This window comes from Triticum dicoccoides, chromosome 6A (assembly GCF_002162155.2).
Source record: "Triticum dicoccoides isolate Atlit2015 ecotype Zavitan chromosome 6A, WEW_v2.0, whole genome shotgun sequence".
NCBI classification, from domain to species: Eukaryota; Viridiplantae; Streptophyta; class Magnoliopsida; order Poales; family Poaceae; genus Triticum; species Triticum dicoccoides.
The window spans coordinates 551952717-551963151 of record NC_041390.1 but is presented as its reverse complement, the minus strand read 5'-3'; positions in this window follow the sequence as shown (position 1 = coordinate 551963151).

Below are 10435 nucleotides of genomic sequence, written 5' to 3'. Positions count from 1 at the left end.
AGAAGGTAGCCCATAGGCTCATATCATTTCCTGAAACGAAATTAGCTCAAAAAAAAAGAGGAAAGAGGTAGCAGCCTAGGCGCAAGTACGCAATCAGGAATTTATTACTTTCTTCTCCCGAAACGAAATTAGCTCAATAAACAAAACTAGGCCCACATTGATGTACGCTACGCATGCAATCACGGCGTAACTCTTGCGACGTGAGATCGCATCCCTAATCCACTGCCCTATTCTCTGTTCCCTGGCCCCGAAGTTTAGATCAAAACGTCGCTGGCCGCCGGCAGCTCGAGTAGCTGGACGCAGCCACGCAGGACTCACACGCACATCACCAGGCCATGGCAATTGACAGCACCGAGTGCATTCGTTATCCACTTTCTTGGTGTCGGGAGTATATTGCCGGGTGCCTCCTCCTGACATCCATATCGCGTCGTTGTTGAGCGCCTAATCACGGACGCTGATGCGATTGCTTTGAGGATATCATTTGTACCCGCAAAAAAGAAGAGGTATATCACTCGTACTATTCCCTATTATTTATGTTGCTGATGAAGTAATTTACCTTCACATACATATAAGATGCATATGTTCCACTGCTAAATGATTTGGCAATATTACACATGTATAAAAATTGTTGGATAAAATTGACATTGACCCTATGATAAGTGGATTTGTATCGAGAATTATTTTAAGAGACTAGATCTTATATATATTGTTGTCCTTTGCTTGCTTAGTCGTTATGTAGCCTAGTTATTCGAATGTTTTTCAGGATAAACGGATGTCTAACATGTTTCGCCTAGAGAAGAATGACTGATCTCTTGACACGAATCATAGCCTTAGTACTAGGTCCCGGATGGCCAGCGGGATTTTAGAAGAAACTTCTAGAATAATATGTAGAAAGTATTGAACGAAAATAGTATCAAAATTGGTTGCATTAAAGTGTTATTGGTTATATATATAAGGGGGCCCTCAATTTTTTGTCTTGCCCCGGGCCTCCAAAATCTCAGGACCGGCCCTGACTACATCAGGACATGCTATTGGACTACCAAATTTTGGCATGGTCTACCTACATGCTAGCTATGGAGAAGATCATCCACGGCTGCCCTTACCCTTCCCGGTGCCCTTGTCGTTCTTCCCGCGGAAGTAGCGGTTGAAGATGCAGTATCGATCTAGCCCGGATCTGCTCATCGCCGTCACTGTCCTCCTTCTCCTCCTGCCATTGCTCGGACCGCCCGATTCTTCTCTCAGACGAGGGCGCACGTGCTCCTACGCTGCCACTTCTTTACAATGCGGGAGCAGATGGCTTCCACCTCTGCGGCAGCCCGCGCCGCCGCATCAATCGCCTCCATTTCGGCAATGAGCTTGGCCTCGGCCACCCTCATCCTCTTCTTCCCATGGCAGGCACATCGATCGGCCTCGTTACCTCTCGTACTCCGGCGGACCGGTGATGGGGAAATGAAGATTGGAAGGCTCCCATGGTCCATCCATGGAGGATCCGAATGCCCGATGCACCGACACGATGGACTCGTGCCAGACAAATCCCCCCGTAGGTCGGTCAATGTCCGCCCGGGAGCGGCGTAGTACAATGCGGACGACCATTGCCTCCTCCAATCCACATCGGACGACACACCAGTCGAAGTTGAGGAATCCGGACTGGTCAGGGTGAGATCGGTTGCCTGCCATGCCAGAAAAGACCGGAGATCGCTAGACGGGAGCTTGGAGGACGAAGGGGAGTAGAGGGGATTGGAGTAGAGTGTCTAGGGTTTGGTCCGGGGAGTGGATAGGGATGATTATATGTGGGGTCGGGTGGGCCAGCATTGGCCGGACCCGACGTGGTGGATGCGCCCAGTCACGCCCGGGCCTCCTCATATCCGCCCCCTATTTGGGTTGGATATGAGGGGCGCCGGTCAGCCGGTCATTTGATGCCGGTTTGAGGGGCCAGTCTGGGTATTTTTATTTTTTGACCTGTCACTAACCGGGTTGTCTGTACAGGCGTTCGAGGCTAGCATGGGGTGCCCGACTGTAGATGCTCTAACAGCCTTGTCAAATTAAATGTTTGACTAGATTTTTTGTGAGCGGTAAATGTTTGACTAAATATGTTGCCTAAAGTAGCAAGTCTCAAAAGTGCATGCAGTTATATTTTTGGGCTCCATGAGCAAACCCTGTTATGTTACAAACCCTGTTCCACGAGTTCTGACAACTCTTCATCTTCTACATCCATCGTCCCTGCACTGTTTTTATGTTATGTTTCAGTTCTGTTTTCTCCTCTTTTTTTATCTTCGTTTCCCATCTTTCCAATACTTTCCTTTACATGATCTCTACTCATCCGTTAGTGCTGTCCCATGTGTTTTTTGTTTCATGCATCGTTCTTCCCATGCAAAATTGCTACTGTTGTGTTCCCAAGTGTTTGACCCAAAAAAAAAACGACGCGGGCACGCGAGTGTCCCAAGCGCACAAAGAATATATAGGGAAACATGCATTTTGTTAATCTCGTGTCGAGAAACAAAATTACGAAGTCCTTGTTAAGGATGTGCTCAGTGGCCTGTTGGCACGGCCAATAAGACTTCGGCAATGTGAGGTTCGGGTTCACGGGGGTTCGGAAAGCTCCCGATTAATTAAGTCTACGAGTCAAGCTCGTGGACCGCCTCCGATTAAGCTGTTGCAATGGTTGTCATCTTCACATCTCGTCTTCTCCATGATGTCAACGTAGATGGTGATGAAGTGGAAGGGTCAAGCGTCACGCCCATCGCTCCAGCTATGGTTAGCAATAGCCCTCCATCTTGTCGATGTCCGATGATAAAGTTGGCGGCCTTCGCCTTGTCGGTGCCTGGCCTTGTGGCGTCGTCTTGTCAATGTCAGACTGGATTACTTAACATTGCCTCGTCGGCATATCAACTGGTAGTTTGCTTCATCGGGAAAACACATGTCGGCGAAGTGGCTTCGCCTCGTCGGAGCTTGGACAATGTTGGGGAAGTGTGTTGACATAGAAGTTGGAATATTCTCGAGTGTCGCCACATGGCGGCGTTGCTTGAAGATGATGATAATGCATGCCTTGCAAGCTAGACCTCGCAGCGTCAGTGTACACAGATGACCTCTGCTTGGTGTTGAAAGTTGATGTGAAAGAGTGGAGGAGTGCCGGTGTAGTCGGTTTGATGAAGGTGGCGACATCATGTCGATGTAGGCACACTGTGGCGCACCCATGTAGACGACGCCGATAAAGAGTTGATTTGATGGCGACATCATGTTGATGCAGTCAAATAACGGCGTGTCGAGGTAGTCAACGCCCTCGTCGGGTCGATGACGGTGTCGACATCATGTCGATATGGGTGCAAGGCGACACGTCAATGTGGACGAAGTCGAGGAAGAGTTGATGGAGATGAATTACGACGCACCGATAAAGAATTGATGTAGATGGTGGCGTCTTGTCGAGGTAGTCAACTTCCGCGCAGGGTGAGAAGTCGGTGAAGGTTTGACGTCATCTCGATAAAACAGACTTCCTCATCGAGCCGGAGGTTGATGGCGACGAAACCGGCGTTGTCGCATGCGGTGAGCTAACGAGCTCCAAGATGTCGAGCTTCGCCGTTGGTGATGGTAGTCGCTTGGACCAAAGAAGGCACCGGCGGTATGTTCCCTCGAGGTGCGTCTATCGAGGCCATACATCCGGTGTGCCGCTGCTGCCGACTCGGGCGCATCACCGGCCTTGGGGGCGAGCATTCACTGTTTTTTTTCACCATGACCAAGACAAACATGTACTATCCCATCGACTTGGCGCAACAGTGTCCTTGAGATGACGATGAGACATGCGGAGTGATGTAGTGTGAGGATGATACTAGATGACTAGCTTGCCGAACGTGCTGAATGAGAAAGATGGACAAAGATTAAATGTGTGATATGGCAGCTGCACTCATGGAAGAGAGCCGTGGCGTGCTTTACAAGTGGAGGAACACTGAAAGGACCCATTCAATTGGATCGTGTATGCTTAGGTTTGACAGCTGTTTGGGCAGCATTCAGTTGTAGTAGATATTAGTTAGTGTTAAGCGTGTCAATGTGTTTCTTACAGTTGGACTGATGGACGTGGTTGACAAGGAGGAGAATTGGCAGGCACTTGTTGGCTTGCAGATTGCCCTACATTTGAATTTGCTACAGTGTTCAGGTTGCTCTGTCCAAGTTGTAGTATGCCTTTATAAATCCTGACTTTCGAGTAATGCAGAGGAGTACGTACGTAGCTCGGTTTGGCATTCCCTTCCTCTGCTACTAATCATTTTCAGTTTCATTTTTCGGTAGTTGCGATTTTCTTCTTTGCTACTCCCAAGTTGCTAACAAGATTCATGTTCTTAAAGAGTTGTGACTCCCAAGTTCTCCTCCTTGCATTCTATTAGTACATAATCAAAGTTTGTTCTGTCTCTCAAAAGGAAAAAAAAGTTTCTTCTTTTGTACATGGCACTGGCATGGTATATATCTTTGGCTGGCTTGGACGACATGGCGAGTTAATTCGCGCCTTTTATCCCGGAGCTGTATTGAATGTATGAAAACAAGTTGCTCCCTTTTCATAATGCAGAGGCTGGGGTAAACCCCCTTTTCAAAAAAAAACGGAGGAAGAAGAAGATGGGTGGACCGGCACCGGCACCAGCAGCACCACCGGCCAGACGTTACGTACGGCGCATGCAACGGCAACTAGTCCGCGCTTGCCTACCAGTACCAGTAGCGGGGCATGCAATCAGTTGGGTTGCATGTATGCAATGCAACGCAACTAGCGCGCGCAATCAAATTTCCTACATGTGCATCCTCCTGGACCAACAAATTATCAAAGTAAACTGGTGATCCAAGCTGCCAAGCCAAATACCAACAAACAAGCGTCCAGCCACACACCACGACATTGCATGTGAGGAGGCTAAAGACTAGTTGTGATTTCTATGTATTACTTTCAGCTGGTTGTTGTAACCTCAAGGAAGAATCCGCAAGCAAAATAGCAATGAGCAAGTCCTGGACTGGATGATAATTGTTTGGTCATGATTCGTTTGGCTGTAGCATCTCTAGCTAGTGTTAAGCGCGTCGTGGATACTTCAATGTAGTATATATTTGCTGTCGCAATTTACAGAAGAAGAGGGATGACATGACAGTGATAGGAGTTGTTTGTGCAAGTTCATGTTTCAAATGATCTCGCAGCAGACCAACTGATGAAAGGAAGGGAATGCAGAGGAGGATGGAGATGCCTCCTGCCTCGTGCCAGTGGAGGGCATATGCATGCCATGTCGAAAGGCTCCAGCCAGGATCAGGTACAGCGATTCATTCACAAAAATGTACAATATACAATATTATGGAACAAAAGAGTATTTGTGATTTCTAAATCCTTGAGTCTCTGCTTGCCATCTCAAGGGAGAATCTGCATAACGGCCGTGAGTCCTGTATGTTTTACTCCCTCCGTACCATATTACTCGCCTCTCAAACGGATAGTGCTAGATACAGGACTCACGGCCATTTGAGCGACAAGTAATATAGGCAGGACAGGGGTTGTGGTTGATTCAGTTGTTAGGATTTGCCGTGGTTGATTCAGTTGTAAATTGGGGGCCATTTGTGCTTTACATTTGAGTTTGTTCTAGTGATCAGGTTGCTATGTTCATGCCTGGAGCATGGTTTGTAATTTCCTCGTGTTGATTCAGTCTTCCGTCAGTTTAATCGACTAAACTGTAGTATTTGGTACCCGTTTTTGCACCAAACACAAGTTAAGTTCCATTTTTCGTCTGTTGCCATTTTCAAATGGAGAAGTTTGTTCTTTTGTAAGTACGTGTTTGGCACTGAGAGTAACTTAGAGCCATATACTGTTAACTTATTGTGGGGCTGAGAGATATACACCAGTTTGATTAGATGACATTAGATTAGGTAGATACCAATTGCTCGGCAGCATGCCGGGTGACACAATGTAATCCCATTTTTTCTACACCCATTTTTGACTGTGGTGAATAAGCAACAGAACTCAAACATATCTGTTGGACGCTACCTGTAACACAATGTAATCCCAACTCCAACCTCATCTCAAAAAGCAAAAGAAAAAAAAGAAAAGGTATGCTGTTTGGTACCTTATTTTTCCACATCAACAACATTCAAAACAAGAGTACATATACGTAAAATTCATAAGAAATTATTGTAATTAGAAATATAAAGACACTCTCCTTTTTGTGGACGTTGCAACTTGCATATTCTTTTTTCTAGTAGAATGTCGTAAGTTCTTTATTTCATGTTTTTCCTATTCCGCACTGCATACCACGCAAATGCGCTACCCCCTTGGCGCTCATCAGATAACCCCACAGTAGGTTTTGTTCTGTTTCTTTTTCTCCTGCGGGTTTTCCAATCATTTTACGTCCTGTTTTGCACGTTTCTTTTCTATTTTACTTTTTCTATTTTAATTTTCACAGTATCTTTTCTCCTTAAAAAAATATATATTTTATTAAATTTCATAAATATCTTCACAAAATTCATGAATATTTGTTGAAATCTATTTTGCAAAAAAATTCACAGTCGTTTTTTATGGTTTTTGTGCATGTTTTTTATGTTTTTATTATTCTTTTATTTATAGTTTTTATTCAATTATTTTTCATTTCCTTTTTATGATTTATTTCTAGATATAGGTTTTCTGTTGTTTTTTACATTCTTTATTTTTATAGTTTTTATACTATGAACATTTTCTAATATAAGATGAACATTTATTAAGTACACATTGAAGATTTATTTGTTATATGGTAAAACTCTTATACATAGTGAGCTTTTATTAATTTACAGTAAGCTCTTCATATACGATTAACCTTTTTTAAATGTACGGAGAACATTTTTTTCGTATACGATTAATATTCAATCTATTTTCTGTTTTTCTAATCTCCCTTCATTTATAAATATAAGATGTTCTAACCTTTTTCTGAATTGGATGTATATAGACATGTTTTATGTGTTTGTTCGCTCATTTCATTCCATATGAAGCCCATATTACAATATTGATGAACGGGGGGAGTAGGTTTTCAATTATTTAGCTGTTTAAAAAATCCCACAGTTTTGTTTAGGGGATAAAAAATCCCACTGTTGGTTTTGTGAAAAAAAGAAACAACATAAAAACGTAATTGACCCTAACGCCCTGCTCATTTGTTTTTGCGATGGATCGTCGCATGCTGACGGCCCATGCGCACAGGTCTCCATAAATTCGTGAGTGCTCTTATATGACGCTCATAGCGTTATATGGGGCGTTCAACGATCAGGGCACGTAATAGCCGGATGCCCAATACCATGTAGCGTCCTGTTTTCTTTGCCGAGCGCTCCTACAGTTTTGTCTTGGCAAATGTTTTTTTTCGTTTTCACAGTTTGGCTTAGTTCTAAAACGGTTTTACATTTCGTGCATAAACCTGACCTTCCAGATATAAAATATGAACAATAATAATAGTTCAGCAAACATTTTTTAAAAACTACATGAACATTTCTAAAAAATATGAATATTTTTAGAAATCTGAATATTTCAGAAATATCAATATTTTGAACATATGAATTTTTAAAGTAAATGAATCTTTAAAAATATGCGAACATTCACATACAAATGCATGCACACTTTTGTAAAAATATGTTCAGTGTGTATTTCAAAATGATTATCATGTACTAAGAAAATGTCCACCGTGTATTAAAACAATGTTCACGGTGTTTTGGTGAATTTTTTATGTCGTATATAAAAATGTAAATCAAGCATTTAAAAAATGCTAAACAAGTATTTAAAAATGTCAATAAACCCATAGAATAAAATGTTAAATATGTATAGAAAAATTGATGACCATGTATTAAAAAAAGATAATCTTGTATTGTAAAACTATTAATCGTAAATATAAAAAAACCTTAAACATGGATAAAAATTGTTGACAGTGTATTAAGAAAATGTTGATATTGTATTTGAAAAATTATAAATGTGTATTAGAAAAAATTTCTTTACATATACGAAAAATGTAGAATGAAAGAAAGACGAAAATAAATGAAAAGAAAAAAAGAAACCAAAGAAAAATATTACAAAAAATAAAACCAAAGGAAAAATGTAAAAAGAATTGGAAAACTATGAAAACAAATAAAGAAACAAGGAAAAAATATTGAAAACCAAGAAATAAAACACGAAATGGAAATAAAGGAGAAAGAAAATAAAAAATGGAAAAGAACCGTGAAAAAAAAGCAAAGAGAAACCAAAAGAAAAACAAAAAAACCACGAATTATAAGGACGAAAAGAAAAAGAAAACCAGAGAGGAGATAAGAAAGCCAAAGAAAAAGCTGAAAGAAAAAAAAGGAAAAACCCGGGTGTTTTCCCTCAAGTTAGTCGCATCTCCTATCTTAACGCGTGCATCCTGAATGACGATCCATCTCCCTCCGTCTCGGTGCATAAGGCATGCACGTAGTTCTAGGTCATCAATTTAACTAGCTAAGTATGTATTATATGTAATAAAATAGATATATTTAGAAACTACATTCTCATATGAATCCAATGATAAGCTTTCGATGACATATACACATTTTAGTTAGTCAAATCGGTAACCTAGAACTACATGCACACCCTATGCATCGAGATAGAGGGAGTGAAAGGCATAGGGAGAAAACTCTATGAGAGATCCATGGTAGTGCTCATGGGACAGACTAGGCATAAACTCTGGAGGTTCTTTTTCTTGAGAGAGATAGGCATAAAATCTGGTGACTCTATTTTTGAGACAAGTATATTATCTGGGTCACCTTCCTTCAAACCGGGCGTGTCTATGTCTCGCTTATACCGATACGTATGGCTACCTCGCAGAAGCGAGTACGAGACTGGGTTGGCAGTAAGTTTTTTTTTTGAGAATTATTGGCAGTAAGTTTTGATGCGTTGAGACAACAACTAATAACGTAGCTGCATAGAGGATAAAGGCTATTTGTGTTTCCGTATATTCTTTCGGTTGGTTGCTGTAACTGTAACCCGAAGGGAGAATCTGCAAGCAAAAAAATGCGGTGAGGGTGTCCTGTGTGTGTGTTTATGCATGATACTCTCTCCGTCCGAAAATACTTGTCATCAAAATGAATAAAAGGGGGTGTATCTAGATGTATTTTAGTTTTAAATACATCATTTTTTGTCCATTTTGATGACAAGTATTTTCGGACGGAGGAAGTATGTGTTTGGTCAATGATTCATTCATTCAGCTGCAGCAGGAGTCAGCGCTTAGCGCATTGTTGATGATATTGTCATCGTAGTGTATTTTCTTCTGTCCCTATTTAGAGAAGACAGTGTGGAGTGCTTGTGACAGTTGATCAACTCTGCTGGATGGAACGGAATTCAGAGTTTTGTGCCTTGCCAAGTGGGTGGTATAGAGAGGAAGAACAGAGATGAATTCCTTGAGTTGTGGAAGGCGTGTGTTTTTCTGCTGTTTAACTTGCCGCACTGAGAATTTTTGTCATGGAATATGCCGGCTTCATCACTGTGCATGGATGATGTTTTATTTTAAATGTACTGCATGGATGATGGTTGGATCAGATGGATGTGAACTGAATTCATCTTCAGTTTACCCAAATGGAACTGGATTCAGAACAAAAAAGCACTGTCTCTGAGGCCTGAAGTGTGCAACATTGGTGCCGCAGTGACGGCGTCAACCTTGGCCTCGTCGATCTGACTTGAGGCAAACTCGTTGGCATGAACTGCCCTCCTTCCATTGTCGGCATTCCTGCGACTGAATTCACCAAGGGAGCTAGTTCTGGCAAACTAGTCCATCCATGGAGCACAGTGAGAAGATCACACTAGTCTGTGTAGTGTAGAGTGCTTTGGCACTGGACACCGCACTATGGACTTCCTTGCATCCTTCAGAGCTGCAAAAAGGATGCCAACTATTAGAGTTGAGTAAGTAACTGATTTTTAGGGTTGATCAACTACTCCTACTTGTTTTAGCGTTAAGCTCTCGAATTCTGGAGGTCTCATCTCACTGTCTAGGGCGATATTATTTAGACATCTGATGCTCGCCTTTTTCAGATCTCATCCATAGTTTACTGATTGTTTCATCCTGCCAGTCATTGTAGGATTACATATCTTTCCGCTAGTGATCTGGAAGCCGACCAGGCTAGCTTATACAGTATGATTCAGCTGCACTCTTCAACAGTATGCAAGGTACTGGATTAGTATGGGGTGACTTCTCTTTTCGGCCAAGGCAAGCCATGCGCTTGTCACGTGCTTCTATAAATTCTGATACAGAGAGCTTTTTACAAAATGTTTTCATCAAGACAGTGTTCATCCCCTCACTCCTTTGATGAGTCCTTGCCATGTCTCCACTAAAAGAATGTCGACGATGAACAGTAGCCTGCCGGGCGAGGATGCACTCGGCGACGACCTTGGATGGGGGAGGGGAGGTGGAGCCTCAGGTGGCTTCGCTTTCCCCCGCTCTCCCAGTGGTCGCGTTCCGAGAGATGTCGTCTG